At 44.6% G+C, this 18827-nt stretch overlaps 1 protein-coding gene across 2 annotated transcripts in view; it reads left to right on the forward strand.

Annotated features, from left to right (window-relative positions):
• Positions 1234–18827, forward strand: part of RALBP1 (ralA binding protein 1) — a 45877-nt gene continuing 28283 nt past the window's right edge. The window contains exon 1 of one of the 2 annotated variants that reach the window (XM_018039437.1): positions 1234–1386. The gene's annotated coding sequence lies outside the window, so the exon portion shown is untranslated. Of the gene's footprint in view, positions 1387–1712; positions 1885–18827 lie in introns of those variants that run through there. The other variant, XM_018039436.1, reaches the window with a different exon arrangement.

Raw genomic sequence — 18827 nt, forward strand, 5'->3', positions numbered from 1 at the left:
GAGGTTCACAGGCTTCTCATTGCATTGGCTTCTCTTGTTGCTGCAAAGTACAGGCTCTAGGCATACAGGTGTAGTTCTGGTGCATGGGGTTGCCTCGAGGCATGTGGGATCTTTCCCAACCAGGGATTGAAACTGTGTCCCCTGCATTAGCAGGCAGGTTCTTAGCCACTGGACTACTAGTGAAATTGAGAAAGGTCATATTCTTTGTGAATAACATAACCATCAATAAGATGCTACCTTTCCTCCCTTTTGTGTGTCCATGTAGCAACTTCCAACAACGATTCAATAGCCAATATGGTCAGTGCCCATCCCTTGGCTCAATCAATGTTGCCAGAGGCAGAGTACTGTAATTGGAAAGATAAAATGCCCATCCCAGTGGACAGAAGACACCGTTCTGTTGCCAGAAGGGCAGTAAGAAAGCTTTTCAAAAAGTCAGAATACAATGGCTACCGCAGACCATCTTGGTCTGTTGTGGGCCAGTTGTGGGTCCTTCCTGGGCGTCAAGCCAAGGGGGCTGAAGTTTTGAGTGGGAAATGCAGGGTACAAGGGAGGGATCTACCGTCAGACTTGAGGCGGGCTGATTTGGAACAGGATACGGTGGATCACAGAGGTCAGTCTAAATATGTAATGAAGTTGTAGGAAGAGGTGCACAGGCAGGAATGGAGGTGATAGGGAAGGGCCATCTATACCCAATCTTGGGGCTTCCCTGGTGGCTCACATGGTAAAGAATCTGCCTGCAATGCGGGAGACCGGGGCTGGATCCCCGGGTCGGGAAGATCCCCTGGAGAAAGGAATTGACAACCCACTCCAGCATTCTTCCCTGGGGAATTCGATGGACAGGAGACATCCCCCAAGTCAACTGCCAAACTTTGTAAGACAAGAACATTTGCAGGACAATTCTTGAAGCCTTTGTGAAGGGTTTCTGGAGGAAATGCAGTTATTTCCGTCTTCTTCAGATCCAGTTCTGTGTGCACACTTGCCGTGCGAAGGGCAGCTCTGACTCAAGAGCTCCTCGGTACAAGGTGCAAGGATCTAGAGAGGCTCTCGTTTACCCCCGTTTAAGGAACGCTGAGGCCAAGGCCGACACGAAATTCTAGCAGGTTCCTCTTTAGAAGCCCGGGGCGCTTCCTTTGTCCAAATCCCCAGCAAAAGTCCCCACCCCAAGCCAGACTCCCCACCCAGCCCGGGATGAGCCCCACCCCGCGGCTGCTGGGCTGGCCTCCGGGCCGGTTTAACTGGTTGGGACTGAAACCCGCGGTGAAGACGGTCTGCGCCTCGGGAGCTAGGGAACAGGCTATGCGGAGAGTGGACAGGACAACTCCTGCCCTTCTCCGGTGTTCGGCTGACTCTGCCCGCAGCAGTCCTCCCGGAGCCCGCGCTGGAGAGGTACGCGACCACCCGGTCCCAGACCACCGAGAACTGCGCAGGCGCCGGCTGAGCTCTGGCGCGACGCGTTCTCTCGCGCGCTCCGGGTCTCCCCCGCGGGCCCCTGGGCCCGGCAGGCGTGATGCTTCCTGGATGTTGTAGTGCGCCTCCCGCGGAGGGCCGCATGAGGACTGGGCACTAGGTTTCCGAAGAATACTATTCCCAGCGTGCCCCGCGCGGGGGTCACGGGGCGCTTGCCCTCACGGCCCCGGCCGTCTGCGCTGGGAGGAGGAGCCGGGAAGCTGGCTGCGGCGGGTGGAGGGAGTGCGCATGCGCGGTGGGCCGGCTCGCCCGGTTCTGTCCCAATCATTGTAAACAGGCGGAGGCTGGGGCGGGGTGGGAATGGGGCGACCGAGGCCGGCCGGGGGCGCAGCGCAGGAAGCGGCCGCGGCGGCAGCGGCGTGAGAACAAGGAGGTGGCGGCTGCGGCGCTGGCGGTCGCGCGGCGGCGGCGGCGCAGGTCAGTGGCGGGCGGCGGTCGCGTCGGGGCCCGGTGCCTGCAGCCGTCCGCGCGCCTCCCCGCGGCGTCTGTCAGGCAGCGGGCCGGGCTCTCGCGGCCGGGCGGCGAGGCGGGGGCGTGGCTGCCGGGGCGGCGGGGCCGGGCGCTGGTCGGCGGCTCCGGCCCGCGCAGCCCATTCCTCCGCTCGCCGGCCGGGGCTCTTGGGTCCGGGCGAGGAGGGTGGAAGCCGGGCCCTTCCCCGGGGCGCGGGCCTCGGATGGCGGAGAGGGACTCGGGGTTTTACGTAACCGCGGCCGGGATGCTGGAGGGTCTCCGGTGCGCGCCCGGCGCGGAGGGAGGCTGGTGGACGCGGGGGTGCTCCAGGGGCGCCGACAAGTCCGAGCTGGGAATTCTTATCAGAACTCCTCGTCAGGTGGGCTTGTGCCCACAGGCTTTTGTGGAGGTCAACTGTGGGGTGGCTTTCGGGTTTTGTTTCTTGTTTTAAACGTTGTGAGAGTGAAACAGGTTTCCCCGCATACCCCACACCCGAGCCTCCCTTAGTTCCTCACGCCCCTCGGGTTTGGGAGTCGTGACTCCAGAGCCTCCCCGCTGAGCAAGCAGAGCATCTTCTCCTAAGGCCTGGTTGAGTGCTCGAAGGTGATCAAGTGTTAACCCGAGCGGTTTTGACGGTGCGGGAGAAAGTGCTGTGGTTCGGACGCCGCGTTCACGTGGACGCGCCGGGTCGGGAGCCGGTCACCGCGGGTTGTGCGCCTGGAGCGGGCGGGTCTCCGCCCTGCGGCCCCGGTGGTGGTGCAGGTGCTCGGCGGAGAAGCGCTCACGTTCTCCGGAAGCCGCCGGCCACAGGCGGTTCGCTGGTCACGGAGTCTTGTCTGGAAATGGGAAAGGTAATCCATTTTCCGCCTTCCGAATTAGCTTGGCCACTTGGTAACTCCTTTCTGAGTGTCTTCCTGAGGACGAGTTAATTGCTGTCAGCTGTTTCGGCAGATGGTGCCGGCAGGAAGGAAGTTAGTTAGCAGAGGGGCTTCCACTTTTCAGAGTGACCCATAAAAGGAAGCGAGGTGGGCTAGCTAAACAGGAGCCTATGGGAAGTAATTTTTTAAACAGTATCTTGAAGCTGCGAGAGATAATTTATTATCTCTTTAAAATAGTATTGCTCCTTTTAGGTCTTCTAGGGACCATTTCTCCCTTGATTTAGAAAAATGGAAGTAATATCAGAAAGTGCATAATAACTTTAACTATGGTGTTTCCTTTACAAAGAGAGATTGGGCCCAAAATGTAACCCAAAAGTATGTTCGTTCTTTTTTGGAAGAAAATCTCCAATAGAAGCTTTTGTTAGTATATGTAGAGGAAATAAGTAAAAGTGCAGGTCATTTAGTTTAATTTCTGTGTAGCAGGTACTGTGAAGACTTACAGATGGATAAGGTAGTGCCCCTGCCTTCAGGATGCTAAGACTATTTCTTACTTGAACTTCCATGGAGACTGTTTTTGAGATTGCTTTGACTGGAGGAAGGCCAGGAGCACGGTGGGTATACAAGGGAGGTAGTGGTCGGTTTTAAAGGGGCAGGGAGGAGAGTGTGGAAGGGGGCAGTGGTAGGGAAAACTATGGGAAGGGCTGAGAACAGTGAGGAGACAGGCTCAGACAGGATGGGTATTTCCGTAGGAGGGTCTGTTTGAGAAAAGCCAGGAGTCCAAACTTACAGAGTGAGTGTGGGATCTGCAGGTATGGCCCGCAAGGGTGGAGGGTGGTGGCAAGCTGTGAAACCCAGGAGGTAGGCAGAGGCCAAATTAGGAAGTTTTGTAGACAGGTGAAGGCCAAGGGAAAGTTGAACCAGAGGACTGTGAGGGTGGAAAGTTGTTCTCTGCAGCTGTAGCATTGGGCTTATGGGATCAGGTGAGGCTGCACAGATTGGTCCCCATGCCATCCTAAGGGTTCTCAAGGGCTTTTTCTCTTGGTAATAATAGAGCATATGGATTTTAACCAGGCAAGAGTCATAAGGTTTTCATTTTAGGAAAATCACTCTGGTCTCATACAGATGTCAGAAGGGATGGAGGGAGGACAAGGCAGGATGTAGGAGGATGGTGAGCAGTTTTTTTAATATTTGAGGTGACAGATAAGGGCCTAAACTAAGGTAGGGTCAGTGGAGATGCAGCTGCTGCTAAGTCGTTTCAGTCGTGTCCAACTCTGTGCAACCCCATAGATGGCAGCCCACCAGGCTCCCCCGTCCCTGGGATTCTCCAGGCAAGGATGCTGGAGTGGGTTGCCATTTCCTGCTCCAAAGCATGAAAGTGAAAAGTGAAAGTGAAGTGGCCCAGTCTTGTATGACTTATAGCGATCCCATGGACTACAGCCTACCAGGCTTCTCCGTCCATGGGATTTTCCAGGCAAGAGTATTGGAGTGGGGTGCCATCGCCTTCTCCGGTGGAGATGCAGAGGAGTAAGTTAATAGCACAAATATTAACAAGGTAGAATTAACAGGATTCAGTGAGAATTGGATTTAGGAAGTGAGGGAGAAATAGTAGGACAAGATAACTGGATTTTAATTTGGGTGATTGAATAGACAACAGGAAAGTACACTGAGACAGGGAATTCAGGAAGATCCGCAGATCTGTGGAGGAACAGTATTTTGGCTTTTGGATACATTGAGTAGGAGTTACCTATAGAACATGCAGGTAGAAATGCTACAGGGTCAGGTGTGTGGGTTTGGAGCACACGGGAGAGGTCTTGATAGAGTCATCAGGATCTATCATAGGTGGTACCTGAAGCTTTTCATTAGGTAACACGGCATAGGAAAAGTTTCCGCATGGAGAATAGTTGCATTTGAAGCCAAATTGAAGAAGAACTGAAATGGGAAATTCCCGTGTGTTTAGAAATGTCGAGAAATTGTGAGAAAATGGTTTAAAAGCCCAAATGGGATCATTTCAGAAGGAAGCTGTACTTCACAACTGCCTCTCCAGAAAAAAAATAAAAAATAAAGGAAGCTATATGTTGCCTTGGAGAACTTGAGGAAAACTGGGTTGTTGGGAGTTTGTTGAGTTTGATAACTGAGAGCACTTTCATAGCATCCTACTTAGTGCTATCATCTGGGGAGGGAGCTGTTCGATTGAATTGAGAGGTGTAAATGGAAAGTCAGAGTGGAGAAAGCCAATGTAGGTTATTTCAAGAATAAACAAATTTTCAGCTGTTAAGAGAAGAAAGAAAAAGTGTTACCAGAGGTTAATAAAGGGATAGGAAGGAGCTTTTAAAGACCTGAGCCTGCTTTTTCCTTGTTGTTCAGTCACTAAGTCGTGTCTTACTTCGTGACCCCATGGACTGCAACATGCCACGCTTCCCTGTCCTTCACTATTTCCCAGAATTTGCTCAAATTCATATCTGTTGAGTCAGTGATGCTAACTATCTCTTCCTCTGCTGCCCTCTTCTTTTGCCTTCAATCTTTCTGAGTATCAGGGTCTTTTTGAATGAATTGGCTCTTCTCTTCAGGTGGCTAAAGTATTGGAGCTTCAGTGTCAGTTCTTCCAATGAATATTCAGGGTTGATTTCCTTTAGGATTGACTAGTTTGATCTCCTTGCTGTCCAAGGGACTCTCAAAAGTCTTCTCCAGCATCACAGTTCGAAAGCATCACTTCTTCAGCACTCAACCTTCTTTGTGGTTTAACACTCACATTCGTACATGACTAATGGGAAAACTATGGCTTTGTCTATATGGACATTTGTCGGCAAAGTATGTATTTGCTTTTTAATACTCTGTTTAGGTTTGCCATAGCTGTTCTTCCAAGGAGCAAACGTCTTTTAATTTCATGGCTGCAGTCACCATCTGCAGTGATTTGGGAGCCCAGGAAAATAAAATCTGTCACTGCTTCCACTTTTTCCCTTTCTATTTGCTATGAAATGATGGGACCAGATGCCATGATCTTAACTTTTCATTCCAGTCCCAAAGAAGGGCAGTGCCAAAGAGTGTTCAAACTACTATAAAAGTGTGCTCATTTCACATGCTAGTAAGGTTGTGCTCAAAATCCTTCAAGCTAGGTAGACTTCAGCAGTACATGAATGGAGACTTACAGATATACAAGCTAGGTTTAGAAAAGGCAGAAGATCACATTGCCAGCATTCGTTGGATTGTAGAGAAAGCAAGGGAATTCCAGAAAAACATCTGCTTCCTCAACTACATGAAAGTTTTTGATTGTATAGATCACAGGAAACTGGAAAATTCTTAAAGAGAGATGGAAATGCCAGACCACCTCACCTGTCTTCTAAGAAACTGTATGCAGGTCAAGAAGCAATAATTAGAACCTCACTTGGAACAACTGACTGGTTTAAAATTGGAAAAGGAGTACATAAGGCCATATATTGTCATCCTGCTTATTTAACTTACATGTAGAGTACATCATGCGAAATGTCAGGCTGGATGCATCACAAGCTGGAATCAAGATTGCCGGGAGAAATATCAACAACCTCAGATATGCAGATGATTCCACTTTAATGGCAGAAAGCAAAGAGGAACTAAAGAGCCTCTTGATGAGGGTGAAAGAGGAGCGTGAAATAGCTGGATTTTTCTTTATGCTGCCTTTCTTGAGATATCCATATAACATAAAATTGATCCTTTTAAAGTGTACAATTTAATTTAAAATGTTTTTAGTGTGTATAGGGGTGCAGTAACTCCTACAGTCAATTTTAGAATCTTTCATTTCTGCTCTTCATTATCAGCCACTCACCATTCTTCCTGCTCCCACTCGCAACCGCTAATCTGCTTCTGCTCTGTGGGTTTGCCTGTTTCGGGCATTTCACGTGCATGGAATCATATATGTGATCATCTGTGACCAGGTTTTACTCAGCATCATGTTTTCAAGACCTGTCCATTTTGTAGCAGATGTCAGAACTCCATTCCTCTTCATCGCTGAGAATATTCCACTGGCTGGAATATTCCACATTTTGTTTATTCATAAGTTGTTGAACATTTATGTTCTTGCTGCATTACGGCCATTTTGAATAGCGCTGATGTGAATAATCATGTGCAGCATTTTTTGCAGATACATGTTTTCATTGTTCCTGGGTACATACCTAAGAGTAGAATTGGCCAGATCATGTAGTGACTTTTATGTTGGAACCGTTTGAGGAACTTCTAAACTGCTTCCCAAAGCAGCTGCACCACTTCACTCTCCAGTGTAAATATTCTCATTTCTCCATATCCTCACCAACACTTGTTATTTTCTGGTTTTTGAAAATTTGAGCTATCCTGGTAGATGTGAATTGGTAACTTATTGTGGGTTTGATTTGCATTTATTTCCCTGGTGGCTGATGATGTTGAACTTCTTTTCGTGTGCTTATTGGCCATTTGTATATTTTCTCTGGAGAAATCTTTATCCAGGTCCTTTTCCTAGCTTCGCTTTGGGCTGTCTTCTTGTTGTTGAGTTGTGAGAGTTCCTTTGTGTATTCTGGATGGTAGACCCTTATCAGTATATGCTCAGTTGTTTACTGCTGTTTTGCGACCCGGGGGACCATAGCCCTCCAAACTCCTGTCTGTGGAATTTCCCAGGCAAGAATCCTGGAGTGGGTTGCCATTTCCTCTTATAGGGGATCCTCCTAACCCAGTGATCGAACCCACATCTCCTGTGCCTCCGGCATTCCAGGAGCTGAGCCATCTGGGAAGCCCCTTATCAGTATGTGTGACCTGCAAATCCTTTCTTCCATTCTCTGGGTAGTCTTTTTTACTTTCTTGATAATGCCCTCTGATCTACAGAAGTTTTAAATTTTGATGAAGTAGGATTTATCAGTGTTTTCTTTTGTTGCTTGTGATTTTGGTATCGTATCTGTGAATCCATTGCCAAATCCACAGGCGTGAAGATTTACACTGTTGTTTTCCTCTAGGAGTTTTATAGTTTTCGTTCTTATATGTAGGCGTTGGTTCATTTTGAGTGAATGTTTGTATGTGGTCTGAGATAGGGCCTGTTTTTTGTATGTGGAAATCTAATTATCCCGTTCCTGTCTGTTGAAGAGACCATTTCTCCCCCATGGAGTAAAAATGGACGCATTTGTTGAAAATCAGTTGACCATAGATGTTTGGGTTTATTCTGGACTCTTCAGATCGACTCTGCGGGTCTGTATGCTTATCCTGATGCCAGTGCCACATTGTTTTGGTTACTCTAGTTCTGTAATTGCTTTTGAAATTATGAAGTGTGAGTCTTCCCCCTTTGTTTCTTCATTATTTTTGTGTGGGTATTCGAGGCCCATTGCAATTCCATACTGAGGCTCAGATTTCCATTTCTGTCATCTTAACAGTACTGAATTATCCCATTAAAAAGGAGTTTATTTAGGTCTACTCTAATTTCTCTCAGCAGTGTTTTGTAGTTACAGTGTATGAGTCTTTTACCTCCTTGGTTACATTTATTCCTGTTTTATTCTCTTAGCTGCTAATGTCCAGTCATTAGCAGACCAGTAAGCTACCAGAACAGCTATGTATCCCTTGGGTGTAGCTTCAGCACTCAGCCACCTGACAGCTTTGGTCTTGGCCTTTGTTTCTGTCTGTGCAGACGTCAAGATCATCCAGAGGTGAGTGGGGAGGGCTTTCTCGGGTGCGATGAGCTCAATGAGATCCACCTAAGACACTTCTTAATCGACTGGTTTAAAGACAAGGAGAGAATCTTGAAAGTAGTGAGAGAAGTGGCTCGTCACATACAAGGGAGCCTCAGTGTCATCCTCAGCTGACTTCTCATCAGAAACCATGGAAGCCAGAAGGCAGTGGGATGACACAGTCATACTGCTGCAAGGAAACAGGATCAGCCAGGAATTCTGTGTCCTGAGCATGTGCCTGGCGCTGGGCATCCACGTTTCTCCTGATTTCCAGGAATTTGTTGCAGCAGTTCAAGGTCTTTGTTCCCCAGAACATCTCCCTGCTCAGCCTTTCTTCTCTTGGTTTGGAGGGAGTGTTCACTCCAGCTGTTGCCTGTTGCTTCAGGGGGCAGCGCTGCTAACACCTCTCTCTGGCTGCCCCCTAGCAGGCGTAGCCCAGGGCGTGGGGGAAGTTCTGAGGTAACTGCATTTAGGTGAGATAAGGCGGGCGCTTCTGCAGGTAGGTCTTCCAGAGAGCCTGGAATAATAATTTCAGTTTGTTTGTGAATGAGGTTTGTTCTGCTGTGCCAGTGCTGGCAATGTGGGCTGTTATTTTCAAGGCTGCCACTGATCTGGGAAGCCTAGGATAGGATCAGAGTGAGTTAAATATCACAGAATCCTACGTTCTCACTAAGATTCAACTGTTTTTCCTGAATAAATTCTCCCTCAATTGCTGCAAGCTTCTGGTTAGTTTCCAGGGTTAACGTGGATTCTAACTGGTTTTAGTTGGCTCTTCGGAGGGTGAACTTTTGGAGTTCCTTAAGCTATCATGTTTGGAGAAGGAGATGGCAACCCACCTCAGTATTCTTGCCTGGGACATCCGGTGGACGGAGGAGCCTTGAGAGCTACAGTCCATAGAGTTGCAGAGTTGGATACAATTTAGCAACTGAGCACTCAGGCTATCATTTTACCAACTTCCCTCCATCTGTTTATTTAGCACTCCATTCATTATTAGGCTGCCTCTGTTACTAGAGTTCACCTGAGTCTTTTGTAGACAGCATATAGTTGGGTTAGTATTTTTCTCTGTTCTTTGCTTTTTTCCTAGAGAATTTGAGGTGCTTGTAGAGATGCAACATAATAAAGGTTTTTTGGCCATCAAAAACGGTGCTTTGCTTACTTTTGTCTATTTGGGGGACAGGGTTTAACAGTGGATTTGCTAGGTCGGAGTGTTAATTTTTGGTGGATGCTGCTGAGTTGCCTTCTGAATGAGCCCGTTTACACTTCTTCCAGCAGCATGTGACTGTCTCACCACACCCTCCAGTGTTGGGCATCAGACCTGTTCCTCTTTAGAAAATCGGTGGGTGAAAAACAGAATCTTTAAATTCCGTTTTTGCATTTTAAAACTATTTGCTTCAGATTCAAATCCTCAATCGCTTTTTGTTTTTGTTTATTAGTTTGCAAAGTAATTGTCGTGTCGAGTGCCAGTACTTTTTCTCCAGGTTTCTTCTTGGCTTCTTATATTTGTTTATGATTTTTTTTTTAACAGTGCACTTATGATTTTCTGAATGTATTAAAAATGGGAGTCAAGGAAAGAAAAAATAGTGAAACTCTTCCTTTTCTCGCTTTTATGGGTGGAGGATATAGTTTATAAAACCTCAAGTTTTGTCCAGGAATTTAATATTGTTGCTTTTATGTAGTTATTATTGTTGCTGCTTACTGAGTACCTGCTGTAGACCACGAATACTACTTTGTTTAATCTTGGCAGTGCTGTGGCAGGTCGGTGTCAATATTGACAGAAAAGGAAACCCCGTCTATGAAGGGTGATGGTACTTAGACCCGCAGCTGTGCCACATTCTCTCTCCCCATCAGGGTCTCTCCCGATTTCTTTTCTGAGGACTGGGGGCCTGGGTGAGCCATTAAGGATAATGCTGAAGAGATCACAACTTAATCTTTTCTGGTATATTCCTCCAGAGGCGTTTTATACGCATATGAGCAAAGAATGTATAAACGTGTATGCCCTCTGTTCTAAACGATCCTAGTGTAAATCGTGGCATGAGGCTTTTATTTTACTGTACACCAGGCGCTAGGTCTGTTTCTTTGCAGTTGATCAGTTTGAATGAAGTCCATCAAACTGATCACCTTAAAGGGTTGTATAGATATTTAAATGTGAAGCTTTTGCCTTAAAAGTAATGAAAAACAAAAATACTAGCTGAACAACAGAAATACTAGGAGAACTTGTTTGGAGTTGCTTTCAGAGTATACCTTGATAAAATGAAGCATGATCATAATCAGTTGGAGGCTGAATTAAATCAAAAGCACTGCAAATTGAGAGCCAGATTTGGTATTTGTATATATTATGAAATGATCACCACCGTAAATCTAGTTAGCATTCATCACCACACACAGAAAAAATTTTTTAAAATCTAGATTTATTTTTGTCACGTTTATTGCTGTTTTAATTTGTAATTCCCCAATGCTATATGATATGGAACATCTTTTCACGTGGTTATTTGTCATTTGTATCTTTTTTGGTGATGTTTCTGGTCTGGTCTTTTACCCATTTTTAAATTGTTTTGTTTTCTTATTGCTGAGTTTTAAGAGTTCTTTGTGTATTTTGGATAATGGTCCTGTATCAGGTATGTCTTCTACAAATATTTTCTCCTAGTCTTCTCATTCTCGGTCTTCAGTTCAGTTTAGTTTCTCAGTCGTGTCTGACTCTTTGCGACCCCATGAACCACAGCACGCCAGGCCTCCCTGTCCTTCACCAACTCCCGGAGTTCACTCAACTTCATGTCCATTGAGTCGGTGATGCCATCCAGCCATCTAATCCTCTGTCGTCCCCTTCTTCTCTCGGTCTAAGTCTCTTAATTTTTATGTTCATTCTCCTACTCTTCCTCCTTCCCCTCTCTTTTTCTTTAGTATTAGCTAAATAAAATACATTGTATGTCTGTATATTTTGAGGCTTAATCAGAATAAGGTTTTATCAGTTTAGTTTTTCCAGGCTGGTGTCTTTTTTGTCTGTGATATTAACAGCCATTGATCGTTGCCAGTATCTATTTTTAAACTGCTTATTAAGTGGTGATAGTCTTTTATTTCTTTGTTTATTACATGGAAGATTTTGATAAAAGGAAACTTGGCTGAACTATACTTTGTATAGGAGGTTCAGAATAAATGCTCCCCCTCCTTTACTTGCCAGTTATTCCAAACAGTTACAAGGTTCTCTAGTTCTCATATCCTCCAAAGTGATCAGTGAATTTTATTTTTAAATGTCCTCATGAACTCATGAATTTAAATATACTTGATACTTTAGTTCATGGCAGTTATTAATTTTATTGGTTCTTTGACCAGTGGGAGCATCTTCTAGTTGACTTCTGAGTCCTTTTGTCTTGATTCCAAGCATCTTTCATTTCTTTTATGACTTGATATTTCAGCCTCATACATAACTTATGTATTTGACCTGGCGTCAGCCTAATGGAAATGTTTAATAGTATGTTAAATTATATTGTTAGGCTCGCACAACTAAATACGTATTTATGTCTTAGCAACTTTCAGTTCGGTTCAGTTGCTCAGTCATGTCCAACTCTTTGAGACCCCATTGCCTGCAGCACACCAGGCTTCCCTGTCCATTACCAACTCCAGAGCTTGCCCAAACTCATGTCCATCAAGTCAGTGATGCCGTCCAAACATCTCATCCTCTGTCATCCCCTTTTGCTCCTGCCTTCCAACTTTCCCAGCATCACATCTTTTCCAGTGAGTCATTTCTTTGCATCAGGTGGCCAAAGTATTGGAGCTTCAACTTCAGCAGCAGTCCTTGCAGTAAATATTCAGGGTTGATTTCTTTTAGGATTGACTGGTTTGATCTCCTTGCAGTTCAAGGGACTCTCAAGAGTCTTCTCCAATACCACAGTTTAAAAGCATCAATTCTTCGGCACTCAGCTTTCTTTATAATCCAACTTTCACATCCATACATAACTACAGGGAAACCATAGCTTTGACTAGACGGACCTTTGCCTTTTCTAATTCAGGTTGAACATCTAGAAGATCACGGTTCATGTACTGTTGAAGACTGGCTTGGAGAATTTTGAGCATTACTTTGCTAGTGTGTGAGATGAGTGCAATTGTGTGGTAATTTGAACATATCTTTGGCATTGCCTTTCTTTGGGAGTGGAATGAAAATTGACCTTTTCCAGTCCTGTGGCCACTGCTGAGTTTTCCAAATTTGCTGGCATATTGAGTGCAGCACTTTAACAGCATTGCCTTTTAGGATTTGAAATAGCTCAAGTGGGATTGCATCATCTCCACTAGCTTTGTTCCTAGTGATACTTCATAAGGCCCACATGACAGGCAACTTAGCCATTTGAAAAAAAAAAATACACATAAGCTGAAAGAGAAAATAATTTTTATCTTAAATAACTAAAATTAGTGGTCTGTGTGTGTCCATTGAGCACTGTGCCGCTTATGATACTTTGCAATCAGACTGAACATCACAACCCTTATTTCTTGTTCTCTGTTGATTTTTTAAAAACCCTTAGAAAACTCTGCTCTATGAAGGTATGCTGTTGAAGGGAATGTGCAGTTGAGTGGTGAAAGCCACTGTCTTTTCTGGTAGCTGTGCAGTTTCTGACAGGTGTCGAGCAACACTGTGCTTCCCTCAGTTTGAGCTACCCCAGACCCGTGGAGTTTGCTCGTAGTGCCCTGGGTCCCTCTGCGCACTGTCGGGCAACAGTGGACTAGATGCTTTTACCCACTTTCTATTGTAATCGATGGTGTGCATTTTAAAAATCATTAAATGAGGCTTATTGGGCTCCCCTGTTTCCAAGCTAAGTTCTGATTTAAGATTTACTTGAGATTAGATCATGTGATTATGAGATATGGCAGGAAAGATACCACCTGTCTTCCAGCCAAAGGATATACTGTTACTTTAAAAATGTGCTGTTTTACTGTTAAGTTCCAAATGATATTTATTATGTTTTTTAAAATTTAATTTTTATTGGAGTCTAGTTCCTTCACAGTGTTGCATTTCTGCCGTACAGCGAAGGGAATTGGCTTTACGTATACACATACCCCCTCTTTTTTGGATTTCCTTGCCACTTAGGTCACAGGGGTTTTTTTATAAGAAAATTTTCTTTTTGGTCCTCGGTGTTTGTGACTGCTGATGATATAGCACTTTGGATTTTGTGTAAAGGCAGTGGACTTTTCTCTCCATACTTATACATACATGCCCTTTGATTTGGACAGCTGTGTGCAGAGCTGAACTGTGTCCTCCCCAGCCTTTCAGCCCAGGCAGAGGTGGAATTATTTCTGGCTGCTAGATACTGTATGTTCTGGCTGCTCATTTCCTGACACCTGGAGTTCTGAACATCAGAGTTTTTATGTTCACCTAAATAATGGGCACAGTCTGTGCTTTGCAGATTTGTGTTTCATCCAGAGGTTGATTTAGTATTGCATTATATCAGTTTCCTAAAATGTGAATTTTTCTGTTTTCTTGTTAACAGTCGTGTAATAGTTATTGTCAACCTTAAAAAGACATTCACACGTTTGTATTCATTATCATGAACTTTGGAGTTTCACATCTTTTAAACTGATTTTGATAACATATATCTTAGAGATTTTTATTAGTTACTCATTTACTTTTGGCTGTGCTGGTCTTCGTTGCTGTTCATGGACTTTCTGTAGTTGCAGCAAATGGGGGCTGCCTGCCAGTGGTGCCTGCGCTTCTCATTGCGGTGGCTTCTCCTGTTGTGGAGCACAGACCGCAGCTCCCGGGCTCTAGAGCCCAGGCTCAGGAGTTACGGCACACAGGCTTAGTTGCTCTGCAGCATGTTAAGTCTTCCGGGTCAGGGATCAAACCCGTGTCCCCTGCTTTGGACACTGGACTACCAGGGAAGCCCTCTTAGGCATATTTTAATCAGTGACACTGAGAATGTTGAGAAGCTGAGTGGAAAACATAAATCACTGTGTCTCAGTGAATTTCTCTATGGCATATGGGACACTAATTAAAAGTTTTTTGGCTAAGCCCCTGGGGGTTGGGGAGAAATTAAAGTTTAAGTTTGATATATAAGACAACTACAGAAAAGAAACAGTAACTCGAGTGAAATGTCTATTAAAGTACTTGTTGTTTAGTCACTCAGTCGTGCCCGATTGTTTGCGACCCCACCAGGCTCATCTGTTCTCACAGACCTGAACAAAAGTTGGAAGTTTGGAAAGGACCAATTAGATAACAATCCAGAGGGCTGACAGTTGGTCTGTGGGGTGTGCGTGGTTCTGTACCTCTGGATACTGCTGTGCGGCACGGGCACAGCCTGTGAACCTCGCGCGTCTTAGCGTGGCTGGGACTTTGCTGTGGACAATGGGAAACTCCCTAAGCGTTATCTGCTTCGTCTGAAGGATTATTTGCCTCATCTCAGCTTGTAAACTTGGTTTTGTTTTTTTTCTTGAACAGTAATATTCATGTCTTAAGAGAAATCCTTTGATGAGTAGAGTTCCTTATGGCCAATAAAATTTTGTGTAAGTGAGAAGTGTGGTTACTGGGCCTTAGCGGATTGTAGAATAGCCTGATTGACACAGAGTGCCTGCCTTCTTTCTGGAAGTCTGGGACTTCAGTACCCGCTCCATAGAGAAAGCCGCTATGACCGGGCTCCTCAGGGACCTTGGGCTGACGGAGGAGCAGCCAGAAACCCCTGGTGCTTCATATGTGTCCCTGTGTCTCCCCTGCCAGGGGGCCCTTGGCATATGCCTGGTTCCTCTGGATTCAGCCCCTTGTCCTTTGCTTTTTTTGCTCTGTATCCTTTCTCTATAATAAATCTTAGCCTGAGTGTGATTGTGTGCTTACTGATTTGAGTCCTCCTGGTGAATCGCTGACCCCGGGGTGGCCTTGGGGACCTCAGGCAAAATGCTGGTCCCCACCTTGCCCCCGCCCCCCGCCCCCGAGTTTTATAGCTGAAGCTTTCCTTTCACCTATTTCTTTTGGTGTTTATTTCCTTTACCTAAGTAATACCCTTAAACTGCTGTTTTTGAAGATGGCAGTTCTGAATGTCCTCTGTTACCTAGGCGTTAGGTGGATGAGGATTTGGGTCTCTGAGACCCTCCCCCGGGTTCGCTGCCCCCAGCCCTCCAGCATAGTCATGCCCTGCGCAGTGTTTGGTTCCATCAGTCAGCATCCATCATTGTGATTATTTTCATTGTGATTATTACAGAAGCATTGTGTAATCCTGAGCCAGGCAGAGGACTACAGTTTCATTTTCCCATCTGCCTTTTTTCTTAAAGTTAGTGGTCGTCTCTTACTGTTATTTGTTTTTTACTCTGTTCTTATGATGGATTTGTTCCCAAAGCTCCAGTCTTGTTCTTCTTTTCTGCACAGGCAGATGTCTTGGAGCCCTTCTTCCCCTGGGTCACAGGGACTGTGTCGCCAGCTGGCCACTGGCCTGCTCTTCCTGGGCTCCTTGCTGCCCATTGGGTCGCATCTCAGGCTGCCAAGTCTCTTGGGCAAGTGTACAGGGAATACAGTCCTTGGCGCTGTGTGTCTGGAGTATCTTTATTCTACCTGTACACTCGGGTGGTTGTTGAAACTGGTTTTCTTATCAGAATTTTGAATATGTTTGTTTATTGTCTGTAAATTTCCAGTGTCCTATTGGCAAATCAGTCGTGATCTTTTGTAATTTGCTTGTCCTGTTCCTGCCCGCTAGGAGTCCTTCAGAATCATCTCTCTGTCCCTTGCGCCCTGAGACCTCATGGGGTGCTCTGGTGGGTCTCTGCATGTATGGTGCTGGGTGCTTAGTGGCCGCTTGTGATCTGGATGCTCTTTAATTCTGAGAAAATTTGAAGAACAAGAATGTGTTTTGCTTGCGCATGTGCTTATGGAGTTGGCCATCCCCAGACAGTAGGTTAATGGGGGTCGGCGCTCAGTGTGTTCTAATGAGCCAGTATCTGGATTCCCTTATAGAGATTTAGGTTAGAGACTTTTAATTTACAGATTTTTTTTAAAAACCGTAAAAACAAGGAAAAGCTGTTTCCAGTGGCTTTTAGGCTGTATTTAATAAAAATCCATTTATAAATACTGGACTTGTATAACTTGTGAACTAGTTAAGCAAGCTGTTAGTTTTTTGGAAGAGGCCCTTGTCTGTGTAGATATTATCAAGTTTAATGAATCACTGGAGTTATTTTCAAAACCTCATTTCAGGAGACTTCAGTTTAGCAGTCAGTCTTTCCTGCTGATACTGCTTTGTCCTTTGGCATGGGTGAGTGGTTCCTCTTACGTGTGCTGGTTAACACTGGTACGTGAGCAGCAGAGACTGTTGGAACAGTGTGTATCCTGGTTCTTTAGAGGAGTGAAGCTTTTTAAGTCTTTATTAAGTTTGAGTCTGATTTTGTGAAACTTATTTTTGGCTTTACCCCAGTTAAAACTGTTATAACTATTCTTTTTACATGAAATATTTAATTTCAAAGGTATAATTTGGGGGGATTCTAAAGTAAATTTCTAGATGTATGGAAATACTTTTAATAGTTTTTGTTAGTTATTACAGAAGTGACATTTTTTCCCTTAAATTATCTCTGGAGAGAGATTTTTTCCAGATAGCCAAAGGCTTTCATTTGGGAAAGACTGGAAATAGAAATTCCTATTGCAGTGATTTTGGGTGTAGGGGGCTGGGAGGGGATGTCAACCATTAGGGTGAGAGTTGCAACATTTGAGGAAAGTTCACATTTTTAATGGCTCATGATCATCTCTGCATAGCATCTGTGTTTTTTTTTTCCCCCTAATCTGTGAGATTTTGTTGAGGTGTAATTTATAATTCAGTGATAGGCACAGTTTAATGTTTTTTTTTTTTTTTTGGTGACCCCATGGGTAGATAGATCTAGAGGGCATTTTGCTAAGTAAGATAAGCCAGACAGAGAAAAACAGATACCATATGATTTCACTTATGTGTAGAATCTGAAAAATAAGACAGAATGAAAATAGACTCATAGATACAGAGAGCAAATGTGTGGTTGCCAGAAGGGAAGGAGGTGGAGGGTTGAATAGATGAAGGGGATCAGGAGGTGCAGGTTATTAAAAGAAAAGCCTCGAAATGTAACGTGCAGTGTAAGGAATGTGGAATAATGTTGAAACAACTTTGTGTGGGGACAGGTGGTTACTAGGCTCACCACTGGTCCTCATTTCAAAATGGACGTAAATATTAAAGCACTAGTACACCCGAGACTAACACGATTGTGTGTGTTAGCAAATGTGTGTGTGTGTGTGTAGCCCTCATGCCTGTCAGGACATGGAACACAGCCATCAGCCTGGAGGGTTCTCTCTAGCTGCTCTGTACTCTGTCCCTACCTCTTCCCCAAACCCCAGGACCACAGTTGTAGATTCTTGTGATGGAGATGAGCTTACCTCTCCCAGAGCTTCATATGAATAGTCATACACTGTGTAATCTCAGGTGTCTGCAGTGCTATCTTGAAGTTCATCTGTTTTGTTGTATGGATGACTAGTTCGTTCATTTCAAAAAATGCTAGTATTCCATTGTGTGAATATATTTCAGCTTGTTTATCCAGGCTTGTTAATGGCAATGTGTTTCTGTTTTTTATCTGTTACGAATACAGTTACTCTGATCATGTGAGTATGTGTGAATGTTTCCATTTCTCTGGGGTAAATACTCAGGAGTGGAATTGCTGGGTCATATGGTAAAAGTTTAACTAGATACTGCCAAATAGTAATACTTTTCCAAAGTGGTTAAATGTTACATTCCCACCAGCAGTGTATTAAATTTCTAGTGCCACACATCCTCACCAGCATTAGGAATTATAATTCTGTTTGCACTTCAGCCATTCTGGATGGTGTCTGTTGATAGCTCATCAAAGATTTCCATTTCTTTGATGTTTAGTGATGTGGAGGTTTTTTCATGGGCTTATTGACGAGTCATAGGTTTTCTTTTCTAAATTGTTTGCTTGATTTTGCCCAGTTTTGTTTTGGGTTATTGTTGAACTGTAGAAGTTCTGTATATATCCTCGGTTTAAGTCTTTTGTGAGACACACATACACGCACACACACTGTAAGTGTATTCTCCACGTCTTGGCCTTGACTCTTAATTTTCTTCTTACTATCTTTTGATGAGTGAAAGTTTTTGTTTTTGATAAAAAGTCTAGTTTGTGGACTTTTAATTCAGTAGTTAATTGCTTTCTGTTCCTGTCTGGGAAATTCTTCCTCCAAGGGCTCACAAATGTGTTCTATTTAGAAGTTTTAAGTTGTTACCAGTGAAGTTTTGTGTCTGTAGTTTGTCATACACACTTCGTGGTGATGCGATGGAGGGCTGACCTTCTCTCTTGCCCCCATGGTTACTCTGCACCCCTTGCTGAAGACTTTTATTGTCCATGAATTCCTTTGGAGCCTTTGTTGACAGGCAGTTGACTGTGTATA

Source organism: Capra hircus, chromosome 24 (assembly GCF_001704415.2).
Source record: "Capra hircus breed San Clemente chromosome 24, ASM170441v1, whole genome shotgun sequence".
Classification (NCBI taxonomy): Eukaryota; Metazoa; Chordata; class Mammalia; order Artiodactyla; family Bovidae; genus Capra; species Capra hircus.